The sequence below is a fragment of the Myripristis murdjan genome, chromosome 13 (assembly GCF_902150065.1).
Source record: "Myripristis murdjan chromosome 13, fMyrMur1.1, whole genome shotgun sequence".
Lineage (NCBI taxonomy): Eukaryota > Metazoa > Chordata > Actinopteri > Holocentriformes > Holocentridae > Myripristis > Myripristis murdjan.
Genome location: NC_043992.1, coordinates 6,131,042 through 6,146,359, shown reverse-complemented (window position 1 = coordinate 6,146,359; position 15,318 = coordinate 6,131,042). Strand labels below are relative to the sequence as shown.

The following is a 15,318-nucleotide window of genomic DNA, read 5'->3' as shown; positions in this document are numbered from 1 at the left end:
TGCGGGCACTCTCCAAAGTTTTCAAACACAACCGACGAGTCGAGACACAACAGTTTTAAAAAAAAAAAAAAAAAAAAAAAAAAAAAAACGGCGCTGACGGCACAACAACAGGAATGTGATGCCGGTTGCAACGAAATGCCGGAAATGATGTACTTCGGCGGACCAATCACAGCTCTTGTGGGGCTGCGGAGGGTCCGCGTAGTTACAATTTTTGGGAGGCGCGCGGCAAGGTGCGCGGCAAGGCTCTGCGGCGGTCGCACAACCCCCGTAAGCTCCACACAACCTCCGTACGCTCTTCCTACGCGGAAGCATAATTCAGCCTTTACTATCTCCAGGTCACTCAGTTTCCCTGCGATGGAATGACGACCTGTCCAGGTGTGTCCCCTGCCTTCCGCCCACTGAGAGAGGCTCCAGCGTCCCATATGAGGATGAGCAGTTTGGAAAATGAAGGATTGGCCCAGCCTCACCAGTGTGAAACAACAACCTGATACTGAGCTGTTTCTGCTTCTTCTTCTTCTTCCTCCTCCTTGTTTCCAGCTGTATCGCTGCTACGCTTCAACCACTGATCCACTCTCTGGATTTGTTTTGTCTCGTCTTCCCGCTCAGAGTGAACAAACGTCCTCACTCGACGACCACAGCAGCAGATTTAAACCACACACACACTTCTGACACCTTCAGGGAACCCAGAGGGAGACCTGAAGATAGCATGTGATTTATCAAACTCACATTTACATGTTTTATTGAACTTATTATAGAATGGGCTAATTATTTGTAGCAATTATACCTGACTGATATTTTTTAAATTAACAATTTTAGAAAAATCTCAAGTACCCCTTGCAGTACTCCAATGTACTCCTAGGGGGACACACACCGCATTAATTAGACAGTCAGTCAGAAAAATAGACAGTTGATGGATCAGTTGATCAGTTGCAGTCTATTGGACAGTCAGTCAGTCAGTCAGTCAGTCAGTCAGTCAGTCAGTCAGACAGTCAGTCAGACAGTCAGACAGTCAGACAGTCAGTCAGTCAGTCAGTCAGTCAGACAGTCTGTCAGTCAGACAGTCAGACAGTCAGTCAGTCAGTCAGTCAGTCAGACAGTCTGTCAGTCAGTCAGTCAGTCAGTCAGTCAGTCAGACAGTCAGTCAGTCAGTCAGTCAGTCAGACAGACTGATGCAGATATTTCTTTGTTAGCAAATACTGGTCTGTCATTGATCATCTGTTCTCTGATGGATGGATCTGATTTAAAATGTAGTGAAGAAAAATGAACTGAAGCAAAAGTGAAATGACTAACTTTAAAAAAACACTCAAAAAAGTACAGGTACACAGAAGCTACTCACTTTCAGGAACGTGAGGAAATGTAATTGGCTACTTCCCCCTGTGACTGTGTCCCAGCGTGAAAAACACACCATGTTCATCCAAACTGATTCTGATGCTTTCACTCTTTAACTTTTCTTTCCAGAAACAAGCATCAACATGTTCCCTGCTCCAGAGGCCACAACATCCCTGAAACCAGTTGATTTAAGCAGAAAACAGTGTGGCCGTATGTGGTGTGTGTGTGTGTGTGTGTGTGTGTGTGTGTGTGTGTGTGTGTGTGTGTGTGTGTGTGTGTGTGTGGTTGTGTGTGAAAAGCCTTTGACCTTGACCAGTCAGAGGTTAAATCCTGTTTGCTTTCTAAATGAACGCCTTGTCTGCCCAACAATGAGCCTGATTGACAGGTGTGGGAACTGACAGGACAGCAGGCAAAACACTGTGTATGTGTGTGTGTGTGTGTGTGTGTCAGAGAGAAAAAGACTTAAAGAGAGAATGCGTGTGCATAAGTGAATATGTAAGTGTGTGAATTCCTCAGGGAATTTGTGAAGTTTTGCATTTCTGTGTGTGTGTGTGTGTGTGTGTGTGTCTAATACAAAGGCAAAGAGAGGAAAAAGTGAGTGATTGTTCTAAGTGTGTGTGTGTGTTCACTTATGTATAAAATGGCTTTCAAATCAAATTAATTGGATTTGTGCTATTTTGTGTAAGTGTATGTGCATGCATGTATGCATGTGTGCGCGCGTATGTGTGTTTATCTCTGTGTGTGTGCGCGCACGTGCATGCATTTGTGTGTGTATGTGTGTGTGTGTGTGTGTCAGAGTTGATCCATACTGATCCATGTACTTAAGCCTTTCCAGCTCTGTGACCCTGCAGCCCCGACCTAACAATGACTTTATTCACACACACACACACACACACAAGCAGGGCACTCAGTATCAGATGCTGCGTTCAGGTGCTCATGTAGAGTTGGACATCGATGGACATCACATTGTGGGCTGTGATCAATATGGTTTTATGGACCAAACAAAGAAGCGTTTAATTAAGCGTTTAATTAAAATAATTGACAGACGACTCGATCATGAAAATAATTATTAGTTGCATCTCTACTCCCCTTTTCATTCACCCTGTCAGTTTTGTTAACTCTGTTGGAAGGTTACTTCTGAAACGTATCAGATTACAGATTACTAGCTGTTAAAAATGTAATAAATAATGAAATTATTTCAATAACTTCATCACAGTAATGTAACTTATTACGTTAGACTATTTCTTGATTACTTTCCTGACAAATGTTTTAAACTGGACAATAAAGCTGGGAAGTTGAAAGCAGGCGGCGTGAGCCTCACAGCAGAACTCAACACTGTCAGACTTTTATTAAAAGTTCTTCAGTAGAACTTGAATTAAGAACAGAACATTTTGATCTTTAAACAAAACGTCTGTAGATGAGAGACGACAAACAGCCTGGACGTGGTCGGCTGCTCTCAGGCCTGACCGGCTGCTGACAGCCTCGCGCTTTGATTTGATTGGCAGACGAGACGAGAGAGAGAGGCGGGGCAAATTCAAACAAGAGAACCAATCAGCAACAACGCTCAAAATTTGAACACATGCTGCCAGATGAATTTTTCACCATTTTCTGACATTTAATGGACCAAACAACAAATCTGGAAAATAATCGATGAAGTAATCAGTAAAGAAAATAAAAGTTAGTCGCAGCTCTAGATGAAGTTTCGCTGTACGGAAAGCCAAAAGGTTCAAAAGAGTTTGCAGCTCGCAGCAACAACAGTAACAGTGGATCATCAGGGTTAGGGTTATGGAAATGGGTCAGTGGGAAATGAGCAGAAACAACGCCTTCTTTCCACAGCAGAGACAGAGGCAAAACAACAGCGACTGTCATGTTCCCTTCCAGGGTTCAGGATGTTCCTTTCCGTGTGTCACGGGCCAGCCAGCGTGCATTATGGGAATTATTGGCAGAGGTGGAAGAGGTTTTTGACCAATCACGTTGCTTGGCTGGGACAGGTAGTGTTTTCATTGGCTGTGTGTGTTCCTCTGCTAGTGGGACACACCCGATAGATCAATTAAATTTATAGACGGAGCGAGAGAGAAAGAGAGAGAGAGAGAGAGAGGGGCTTTAAATCAGAAGGCCCTTGCAAACATTTTACAGGAACAACTTCCACTCCCACACACACACACACACACACACACACACACTTCAGTTGTGGAATGTCAGCAGATCTCTCCTAAATTCCTGCCGTCCTCTCTCACCTCAGAGAAAACACTCCTCTCTCTCTCAAATCTGTAAATAAACCCAGTTGCTGTTTCCTGCTGCACAGGAAGTGATGCGTTTGCTGTGTTTGCTGTGATGCTACATTTGATGCAAGTGTGATCCAGTGAAAAGCTGCAAGAGAAAACACGGACGCACGTGGACAAACTGGTCCACCAGTTGTAGCGCGGCTTGTGACTCTGCCGGCCGTCTTCACTACACAGACTCCAGAGTCACATCAAGTTTTATTATGAAAAGCTGATGAAAGGAGAATCCTACGAACTAAGAATACAGGAGAGGAATGTGTTTTTCCTGAGTTGAAAGGTCATTTTATTCTGGCTTCTGAGCGCGTTCACCACCTGGGGCCCAAAAAGACAAAGTCCCACAGACTCACAGAGTGGGAGAGACGTCTGTAAATCAACGGCTCATTGTTTTTGGTGCCAGCAGTGAAACAGCCCTGATTTAACTCACGCTGTCCATAAAGGTGTTATGTTCACTGACGGCTGAATGCACGGTTATTTTTACAGGCAGACTGTTGCTGCCTTAGCGCTTCACACCAGCAGCATCGCTGATCAAAATGCGCAGAAATGTGACGATCAACTTCAACACCAAACACCGACGTGGCCGCTCAGCTCTGACGGTGCGTTCTCGACCTCGTGGTGACCTGGGAGCTTGTTTTTAATTATATATATATTTTTTTTAAATTTGTGTTTTAATTCACTTGAGATTTGATTTGATTTAATTCTGCCAGACACCCCGAGGTGCTCCAGCATGCTCTGTTAGGGTGTGACCCCGGTGTGGTCTGAGGACCTCAGGGAGCTCAGTCTGGGCCACACGGCTGATAGTGTTTTTATCTTGTACTCAGATTTGTGATGATTTTTGCCATTTTGATGTAAACAGCTGCATCAGGAACAGATCCCTGAGCTCCTCTGATGAAGATGAGTTATTAGGCTGGCAGCTTCATCACTACACACCGAGCCGCTGCTCTGAGGTCTGCTGACAGGAAAGACAGGGAAATCAATGTGCTGGAGGTTTTCCTGCGGTCCCTGAAGGCAGCGTCGTGGTGAACACACAGTGCTGGTTGTTCTGCTGCTGTTTGTCTATGAGCTCATGTCCAGACTGGCTGTGGACTGTGACAATGACATGAAGCAGCCAGCACACACACACACACACACACACACACACACACACACACACACACACACAGTCACCCAGTCAGAGGCTTTAACCAGTGAGGTGTAACAACTAAAAACATTAGCAGTGGAACTAAGTAAAAACACTGCAGACACACACACACACACACACACACACACACACACACACACACACACACACACACACACAAGTTACAACAGACATGATACAATACACACTTCCATTGGCATTAGTTTAAATTAAATTCCATCAGTTAATCCAAACAGATTTGACAATGAAAAAAGATCATCTGGGCAAACTACGGAAAAAAATGAGATTAAAGTTCCCAGTGCACCCGTCATGTCAAAGTTCAGGACTTTTCCATGGTTTTCCGAAACTAAATCATGACCTAAAATGTTCTTTCTTCCTGGTTTGTTCATGTTGATCCATCTGCAACGTTCCTGATATTCCTTGAATTCAACTGTCAGCTTCTCTGACTGCACTGTGAGATGAAAAATTAGTTAACCTTTATATAATTCCACTATTAAGAAGCAGTTATTTGATGTGTCATTTGAACGAGACAGGCCTTGTCTTACAGTAGTACAATACAACAGCACCAGGTCGGTGCTGGTGATTTAAAACTGTTGCTCTCAGTGACTATAATCTCTGTCCTATAAATGAAAAGAAATACATACTCGCATTGTTGCAAAAAAACAACAAACATACTAATTTCAGTGAAATTTAATCATTTTGTTTATTTAACCCTTTGAACATGGATGGGCGTCAGATTTCTTGCATTTAAATACTTGAGTTACAGAAGTTTGAAAGCCAAGTAAACTGGTTTAAAAATTAAATGTGTACAAATGTGCATGTGGTGGGTCCCTGCGTTGTACGGGAAACATGTTTTACCTTTTTACATTCTAACAAGCCAATCGCATCGCTAAGAACAGTTTGTGTCTCAGGAATGCGCATTATTATGCACAGTCCGACTGACCACAGAGGCGTCTTAAGGTTCATTTGTGCTCGCTGTTCACAAGTTTCCATGCCTCCTTTACGCCACCATGGATGTTCAGTAATAAATCAAGTAGAAGGCAGCGAAAAGTTTCTGACAACAATATGGTGACAGTGGAAGAGGTTGTGATAATGGACCTGCTTCAAAGAAGCAGGAGAGGAAGCGGCGCTGTAGATGGCGATGATCTGTGAGGTCATTAATTGCATCACCACAGGATGATGGTGGTCTGTGAGATCATTAAACACATCACCTTAGGAGGACAGTGGTCTGCGAGGTCATTGAACACATCACCACAGCAGGACGGTGGTCTGTGAGGTCATTAAACGCATCACCACAACAGGAGGACGGTGGTCTGTGAGGTCATTAAACGCATCACCACAACAGGAGGACGGCGGTCTGTGAGGTCATTAAACGCATCACCACAACAGGAGGACGGCGGTCTGTGAGGTCATGAAATGCATCACCACAACAGGAGGACGGCGGTCTGTGAGGTCATTAAACGCATCACCACAACAGGAGGACGGCGGTTTGTGAGGTCATGAAACGCATCACCACAACAGGAGGACAGTGGTCTGTGAGGTCATGAAACACATCAACACAACAGGAGGATGGTGGTCTGTGAGGTCATTAAACAAATCACCTTAGGAGGACGGTGGTCTGTGAGGTCATTAAACGCATCACCACAACAGGAGGACGGCGGTCTGTGAGGTCATTAAACGCATCACCACAACAGGAGGACGGCGATCTGTGAGGTCATTAAACGCATCACCACCACAGGATGATGGTGGTCTGTGAGATCATTAAACACATCACCTTAGGAGGACAGTGGTCTGCGAGGTCATTGAACACATCACCACAGCAGGACGGTGGTCTGTGAGGTCATTAAACGCATCACCACAACAGGAGGACGGTGGTCTGTGAGGTCATGAAACACATCAACACAACAGGAGGACGGTGGTCTGTGAGGTCATTAAACGCATCACCACAACAGGAGGACAGTGGTCTGTGAGGTCATGAAACACATCACCTTAGGAGGACGGTGGTCTGTGAGGTCATGAAACGCATCACCACAACAGGAGGACGGCGGTCTGTGAGGTCATTAAACGCATCACCACAACAGGAGGACGGCGGTCTGTGAGGTCATTAAACGCATCACCACAACAGGAGGACGGCGGTCTGTGAGGTCATGAAACGCATCACCACAACAGGAGGACGGCGGTCTGTGAGGTCATGAAACGCATCACCACAACAGGAGGACGGCGGTCTGTGAGGTCATTAAACGCATCACCACAACAGGAGGACGGCGGTCTGTGAGGTCATGAAACGCATCACCACAACAGGAGGACGGCGGTCTGTGAGGTCATGAAACGCATCACCACAACAGGAGGACGGCGGTCTGTGAGGTCATTAAACGCATCACCACAACAGGAGGACGGTGGTTTGTGAGGTCATGAAACGCATCACCACAACAGGAGGACGGTGGTCTGTGCAGTAATTAAACACATTACCGCAGGAGGACAGTGGTCTGTGAGGTCATGAAACACATCAACACAACAGGAGGATGGTGATCTGTGAGGTCATTAAACATATCACCACAACAGGAGGACGGTGGTCTGTGAGGTCATTAAACGCATCACCACAACAGGAGGACGGTGGTCTGTGAGGTCATGAAACGCATCACCACAACAGGAGGGCGGTGGTCTGTGAGGTCATGAAACGCATCACCACAACAGGAGGATGGTGGTCTGTGAGGTCAATGCAATGCATCACGACAACAGGAGAATGGTGGTCTACATCACCGCAGGAGGACGGTGGTCTGTGAGGTCATTAAACGCGTCACCGCAGGAGGACGGTGGTCTGTGAGGTCATTAAACACATCACACCAACAGGAGGACGGTGGTCTGTGAGGTCATTAAACACATCACACCAACAGGAGGACGGTGGTCTGTGAGGTCATTAAACACATCACACCAACAGGAGGACGGTGGTCTGTGAGGTCATTAAACACATCACAACGTCAACAGACAGGACTTATCCTCTGAGAGGCTGAAGGCGGACCAAACCATGTGTTTCGGTTTGAGACCAACCAGGCGACAGGGGCTTCTCCGACACATGTGCTTCATTTTCTTTGCAGAAGACAACGAGGATTTTCAAAGTGAAGTGACAGAGAGAAAAACATCTCAGTCTGCTGTTTAAAAGAGGTGGCATCAGCCTTTAGTGACGTGGCAGCTCGTCACCGAGAGGGGAGGAACTCGACTCGTTCAGCTCGCTGAGGTGAGGAGAGTAGCGTCAGTTTGCTTCTGTAAGACCAAATTGGGTAAAAGTGTGTGTTTGCCTCCTCCGTGTCGGTGTCAGAGCTCAGAGGTTCTGTGTGTCGGCGCCCAGGTTAACAGCAGACTGGTGTGCACAATCACAGGAACTGGTTATAATGGTCTAATCACAGGCATCAGGGCCGAGCTGAGAGACTGCATTAACATTCACCTTATCTGAGGCTGTCAGAGGGCTGCACACACACACACACACACACACACACACACACACACACACTCAAACACACTGTACAAACCAGGCATTCCAGCTCCATTAAATCACTGTCAGCTTGTTTTTAAAGAGAAGTGGAAAAACTTTGACATCGACACATTCCAACAATGTATGGCTGCTAGACGTGGCACTGTGTGTGTGTGTGTGTGTGTGTGTGTGTGTAGTGCATCTTTCAACAGCACCATATTAGCTTCACACAAGCCATTAAGGAGAATAATGATACACACGTTATGGTATGTATGTTACACTGGCAGCGTGCTCGGCTGAACGTGTGTAAACACGGCTCAGGCTGCTCACACTCACACAAACACACAACACACACTCACACAAACACACAACACACTGCTGTAAACATAAACAGTGGGCGTTTCTCAATTGGCGTTCTTCTCTGTCCTTGTGTTCTTGTGGACTCGTGAAACGTCATCAGTCACGACCCGAGTCCTGTTCCAATTCAAAGTTCCCATCTGACCAAGTTCGGTCCAAATTCCCGGATGTGTTCTTGCTCCGCCCCTTTTAGCGAGGATGCATCGGTTGGTGACTTGTGTGGACTTGGAGCAGCCAGGTATCCCAGCATGCATTTCGCACCAACCAGCGGCGATGGCGCCAACCCCAGAGGAGAGAACTCATAATTGTGAAACTATAGTCTTTATTATAATCTATAATCAATCAAATCAAATCGGGGAAATCAAATATATATCAATAGTACCTCTCTGAGCTGTAGGCTGTCATTTATTTAAATTAAATTAGCTAAATTAAATGGAATATATTTATGAAAATGGGGGAGGCAGAGTGTTTATATCATTTTTCTTTTTTATTATAAACACTACAGGATATCTGGTTATATTAAATATTGCCTAGTCAGTTGAGGTGGAGAAGTCATCAAGTTGCTTCTGTTCCAATCGCAGAACGACCATCCGTCCTCCAAGTCTGTACTCCTGAGTCGACCTCGACAAGTCCCAACTTCAAAAGTTCGCAAGTCTGAACTTGGTGAACTTGGTATTGAGAAACGCCTCCTGTCCGGTTCATTTCCAGAGAACCTGAAACCTCCCATCAGCCCTTTCTGTCTCCTGATGGAGGATTACTCCCTCTGTTTACATGCTCATACAAAGCAACCTGAACACACTGTTAGCTCGCTAACTAGCCACCAAGATAACCATGTTACTGTTAACCTGAACACACTGTTAGCAAAGCTCTCAAGTCTCACGCATTGGGCGCGAGACACACGCATTTCAACCCGTTCACACACTCACACCTTGTATTTCTCACGCAGAGAAATTACCAGGATAACGCCCACCAAGTTGCGCCACTACTTTTTTTTTATAACAGTGGAACAGGTAGAGGAATCAAGTGAGTTCCAGGTAGAGTTCAGAAGGTCCTGCCACACACCAGCTAATCAAATAAAAAGAATATTCCAACAATACACTGATTCACGTGCTCGCTGAAGTAGCTACAGAAGATGTTAGTTGACACGTTGATGCAGACACTAGCCAGCAGGCTAATCATGTTACTGTTAACCCAAACACACTGTTAGCTCGCTAACTAGCCACCAAGATAACCATGTTATTATAAATATGCTAATGCTGGCTGGTACAAGCTACATTAGCTCAGTTAACCTGAACAAACTGCTAGCTACCTAAGCCAGCAGGGTAATCTAGCCTTATTCAGGCCCACAGCAACATTCACACAGTGTGTTCTTCATTTGTGTGACTGTCCTTTGGATTTTTTGATCATTACCTCTCTTTAGTTTCACCCTAAAACTGCGACTCTGGTGGGACTCAAACCCACAACCTTTTAATTACTGCTCTTGTGTTTGACTAGAAGTCCAATGTGCTATCCAGTGGAAGCAGTAAAAATGTATGTAGTGTGACAAGAGTCAGCTCAGTTAACCTGAACATCCTGTTAGCTTGCTAACTAGCCAGCAGGCTAAGCACGTTATTATTAACATGCTAATGCTAGCCGCTATTAGCCACGTTAGCTAGGTTAACCTGTACAAACTGCTAGCAAGCTAACTAGTCAGCAGGGTAATTATGTTAAGATGCTAGCCAGCACTAGCATGGCTGAGCTGCTGTGGTGTTTCCTGCAGTTACTTTTATAATTCTCACTCTAAAACCACGACTCTGGTGGGACTCGAACCCACAACCTTTGAATCACTGCTCGTGTGTTTGACTAGAAGTCCAATGCGCTATCCGTTGCGCCACAGAGCCACACGGGAACACAAACAGCTGAGGACCTCCAACATGGCCGCCAGAGGAGGCGACCTCACGCAGAGAGCATGGACCTCGACAACACACTGCACACTTTTAACCTGACCTCCACAGACTCTGCTGAGTGTGTGTGTGTGTGTGTGTGTGTGTGTGTGTGTGTGTGTGTGTGTGTGTGTGTGCAGTGTACTGGCCTTTTTGAGTGTGGAAAGTCTTCACTCTGGACGCCGATGCTGCTGCTGCTGCTGCTGATGATGATGATGATGACGAAGAGTTGGAAGAGGAGGAGAGGGCGAGCAGTTTCTTCCTCTCCGTCTCGATGTGCTTCATCAGCAGGGCCGCCATCTTGTCTCCTCTTCCTCCACGGGACAGAGCCTTCCTCAGCAGCACTGCCTGGGCCTCCCTGAGACTGACACACACACACACACACATGCATGGAGCACAATATGACAGGGAACAGCACAAGGTGGACACACAAACAGTGTCGTGGTGTGACGTGACGTACGGTGGCGTGACGTAGTGTGGCATGATGTAGTGTGGCGTGGCGAGACATGAGGTGAGGTGAGGTAACGTGAGGTGACGTCGTGTTTCTGTTTCTGTCCCTCATAGATACAGGGGTGGACAGCCTTTTGTGTGTGTGTGTGTGTGTGTGTGGATTTCCAGAAACAGATGAAGACGAGCTGAACCTCGTCTGCCTGCTTGTAAAAATAAGTCTGTTGTGTGTTGTGGCATAAAAACTGAAAAAAGAGCAAAATCACAAGGAAAATCACTCATGAGTAGATTTAAAGCTCCCACTGATCCTGAATGTTTGTCTCCTCCACATTTTCCACGTCAACAAACCGTCTATCAGCTTCTGCAGCAGCTACAGATTTCACAGCACAGAGTCAAAATGTGAGTTTGTGGTTGAAGCAGCCGCCTTATAATGTTCTGCTTCTGTGGCGAACAAAGTCCTCAACACTCACAAACCACACAGCTGATAATTGGCTGTGGAAAGCAAAATGATTCCCCGCTTAGGGACTATTTTCCCCGGCGGAGGAGGAGGAGGGAGCATTTCAGTCTGAAAAAGTCCTGAAAACCCAACAGTGCTGCTGCTTTTAGGAAAACTCATGTGGAGGACTTTATTCCGCTGATGGAAAACTGGAGTGAAGAAAGTGTGAAGGCTCTGAAAGTTCATGTTCATATCGTAGTGGAATGAATGGAAACCAGTGGCTGGAGGAAAGAGAGGAGAAATGATGTAGCAGCTCTAAAATCCCACTGCTCGCTTTGGGAGGAGATCAGAGGAACATTCTGGAGAGAAAACTGTGGACATGCAGAGGAACTGGGACGGGGCTTTAAAAATAAAATGAACCCCAGTGAACAGCAGGGTTGGCTCAGGCTGAAGGTCACTGTGTTCTGGCTCCACAGGCCCAGTATTGTCTGAACCTTTCCTTCCTCCACACACACACACACACACACACACACAAACACACACACATCCACGAATGAATAAACAAGCATGCTGCAATGGGCCAATGGGGCAGTATTGGGTAACTGCAGGTGAGTTTGTTTTTTTCCATCTCTTTAAGGCACACACAAACACACACACACACACACACACACACACACACAGTATATTTATGTCACAAGGATCAAAAGATGAAGAAGTGAGGACAGTTCACTTCTTTAACTGAGAGGGATTAGATTGGGATTAGGATTTGGAGTCATGATGTGAATTGCAGCCTCTGTCCCCATAAAAATTATAATGTGACTATGGATAACTATTACTTATTACTTACTAATGGCTACAAATCAAATGGCAAATACAATAGCTGACTTGGTATGTATAGAACTTTACAAAATAAAGTAAAAAAAAGTTCCTTACCGACACCAGGAAGTAAAAAAAATCACTTTATGTTAACCATCATTAATAAATCATGAACTGATAGTTAATTAACTTTGGAACAGTTATTTCACAGTTAACAAACAATGAAATCATAATTAATTAATGGTTACTTATTACATAACAAACTATATATTAACAGTTTGTTGTTGCATACATTACAACATTTTTTATCCTATATTAAGTTTTTTGTTAATGATACCAAATCATTTATAAACCTTTAAGAAATTGTTTGTTAAACCTCTACAAACATGACATGGATGGAGCAGATATTTTATCACCCTTTGTTAATGGCTAATAACCGCTTTATAAACCCTCTATAAACATTATTTGGATGGCTATTAGAAATCTGCAACATGGTAAAAAATAACCGGATGGAGCTCTTGAACACACCCCGGTGGGAGCTGGGAGGTGCAAACTGCGTGGGTCACAACTTCGAACGTTTGAATGCAAATTTCCGACGCTAAAATTGGAAAAGTCCAACTTTACAAGCCGACGAGGAGCGACTGAACACACCGGGACCGGGACGGCAGGCCCCGTGTGGGCTGGTGCTTTTCAAGATAAAAGACCTGCAGACATTAATATGGTGTTTTTCATTAATATTATATTATTTTACTTGTGGTATTTTTACTTGAAAAACAGCGGACAACGGTACTCGTTTCAATGATATTTACTCGTTCTGTTTATTCAGCTACTTCTGTTCCAGGATCCAGGACTCGGATCTGGTTCCCAATCCTAAAGAACGAAACAACGAAAAGAACTAAGAGCAATAAAAACACAACAGAGCAGTGAAGGACAATAAATTTAAATATGGCTGTGGTCTGACTGTGTGTGTGTGTGTGTGTGTGTGTGTGTGTGTGTGTGTGTGTGTGTGTGTGTGTGTGTGAGTGTGTGTGTGTGTGTGTGTGTGTGTGTGTGTGTGTGTGTGTGTGTGTGTGTGTGTGTGTGTGTGTCGGGCTGGATGTGTTTTCCAGACTGTTGTAGCAGGAAACTCTGTTTTTACAATTAGACCTGTACAGCAGACAGAGAACCTGGAGCACACACACACACACACACACACACACACACACACACACACACACTGCACTGCATTTATACAAGTCATGTGACCTGGTTTATGTCTTCAAATCCAATTTTTTTTTTTAAGGCAAATAAAAACTTGTTGGCAGAGAGGAGCCTCAGGCACTCCAACAGAATCAGGATTATAAAATATAAAAATAATATATAAAAAGATAAATAAATTATGGGGCCTTGGTTGAATTCCCAGTGTGCAGGGGGGGTGACAGCGAACAAAACACCATTGTGTTCACTTTTCCCTGCCATCTAAACCGAAAAAACAATATATTCATTAACTGCTCATTTCCAAGCCATAATAAAGCTTTCAAAATATGTTTGTATCACCGCCAGTTATAATGTAAATGAGATTATTTACCTTTCTTGTGTTTGAGAAAGTTCTGTGTTAGAGCGTGTGCAGCTGCAGGAAATATAATCTGATCCAGCATCACTGATCACATCCTTAAATATATAATTTAAATCACTACAAATATAATTGCCTGAACATTTTTCCTAATTTTCTTTTTGTAAAGATTTTTTTTTTTTTGGGCATTTATGCTTTATTTGACAGTCACAGTGGAGATAGACAGGAAGGGCAGGGGAGAGAGAGGGAATGACGCGCAGCAAAGGACCTGAGGTCAGATTTGAACCCTGGTCGCTGCAATCGGGACTAAGCCCTGGTACATGGTGCGTGCTCTTAAGCGGTGAGCCACTGGGGCGCCCCTATTTTTCCTAATTTTCAAGTAATTTTGTGGGCAAAATTTTCTTGTACCTGTATGTGTTGTTGTTGTTATTATTATTCGTAGTAGTAGAATCTGATATATTTATTTTATTTTAAAATATTTATTTATTTATCTATTTGGCAATTAAATTCTGGCAGGTTACATTATTTGGGGATATTTTTTGTTTGTTTGTTTCTTTGTTGCTAATGTTCCAGTAATTATTTAACTGTTGAAGTAATTGCTAATTTCCTAACTGTCTTTTTTCCCATTTTGCTTTGTTTCAATGTCACACTTGAACACTGATTGATCATGTGTAGATCAAACCACAAAGAAGAAAATGTTAATATGATCCCTCATGCATGTGCTGCATTCTAATAATCTGTAGTGAATTAAGTTACAGTGAAATTAAACTTGTCCTCATTTTGCCCCCTCAATGTCCCCTGAGGGTCCCAGGACCCCACTTTGAACTCCACTGCGATAGTACATACTATTGTATGTTAAGCAGTAAGGTATGCAGTACAACATACAGTATGGAGTGCAGCATGTACAGTATGCAGTACAGTGTGTATTACCAGGTGAACAGCTCCCCCTGCTGTTTGGACAGGAAACTAAACTGAATCTGAATCTGTCTGGTTTCCACTGATCAGGTTTTTACAGACTCATCACTGCTTCGACTGAGCATGTTTACACACACACACACACACACACACACACACACTGCTGTTCAACTGGAGCAAATTTTTTACTGAATCCATCTCAGCTCTTTGCAGGGAAACTTCACCTTAATAAAATCTAAACTTGAAGCTTGTGTAGGTCCTTCATAATTCTTACAAACCACCATCCAAACTGAATGCACTGAGAAGAATATCTACAACCTAAAAAGTTACCTACACACGCTTCAAGACTTTTCAGGACCTTTGTAATTTAACCCAAATTTAAACCAGTTTCATTGTCCAAATGAAGCCCGAAGGGTAAAAATTAAAAAAGCATCAATATCAGAGTTTTCTCATCAGTAAAACTGTATTCAAAGGCGACATCTAACCACTTTTAAGACATTTAAAAAGTCTGAATTGAGACGATTCAGTTTAAAAAATAAATGGTAAAATGAAGAGTAGGTGAAGACGTGCAGATGTCCCGGCTCCATAACCATTTCAAAATCAGAAACACAGACGGGATGAAACTTTAATTAAAAGAAAACAGGACACTGCAGAA

At 44.1% G+C, this 15,318-nt stretch overlaps 1 non-coding gene across 1 annotated transcript; it reads right to left on the bottom strand.

The window, feature by feature from the left end:
* Positions 1-10,363: 10,363 nt before the first annotated feature.
* On the bottom strand, positions 10,364-10,455 carry trnar-ucu (transfer RNA arginine (anticodon UCU)). Its single transcript is given in 2 exon segments — positions 10,364-10,399; positions 10,419-10,455. It is a non-coding gene; the product is annotated as a tRNA-Arg (tRNA).
* Between the last annotated feature and the right edge of the window lie 4,863 nt (positions 10,456-15,318).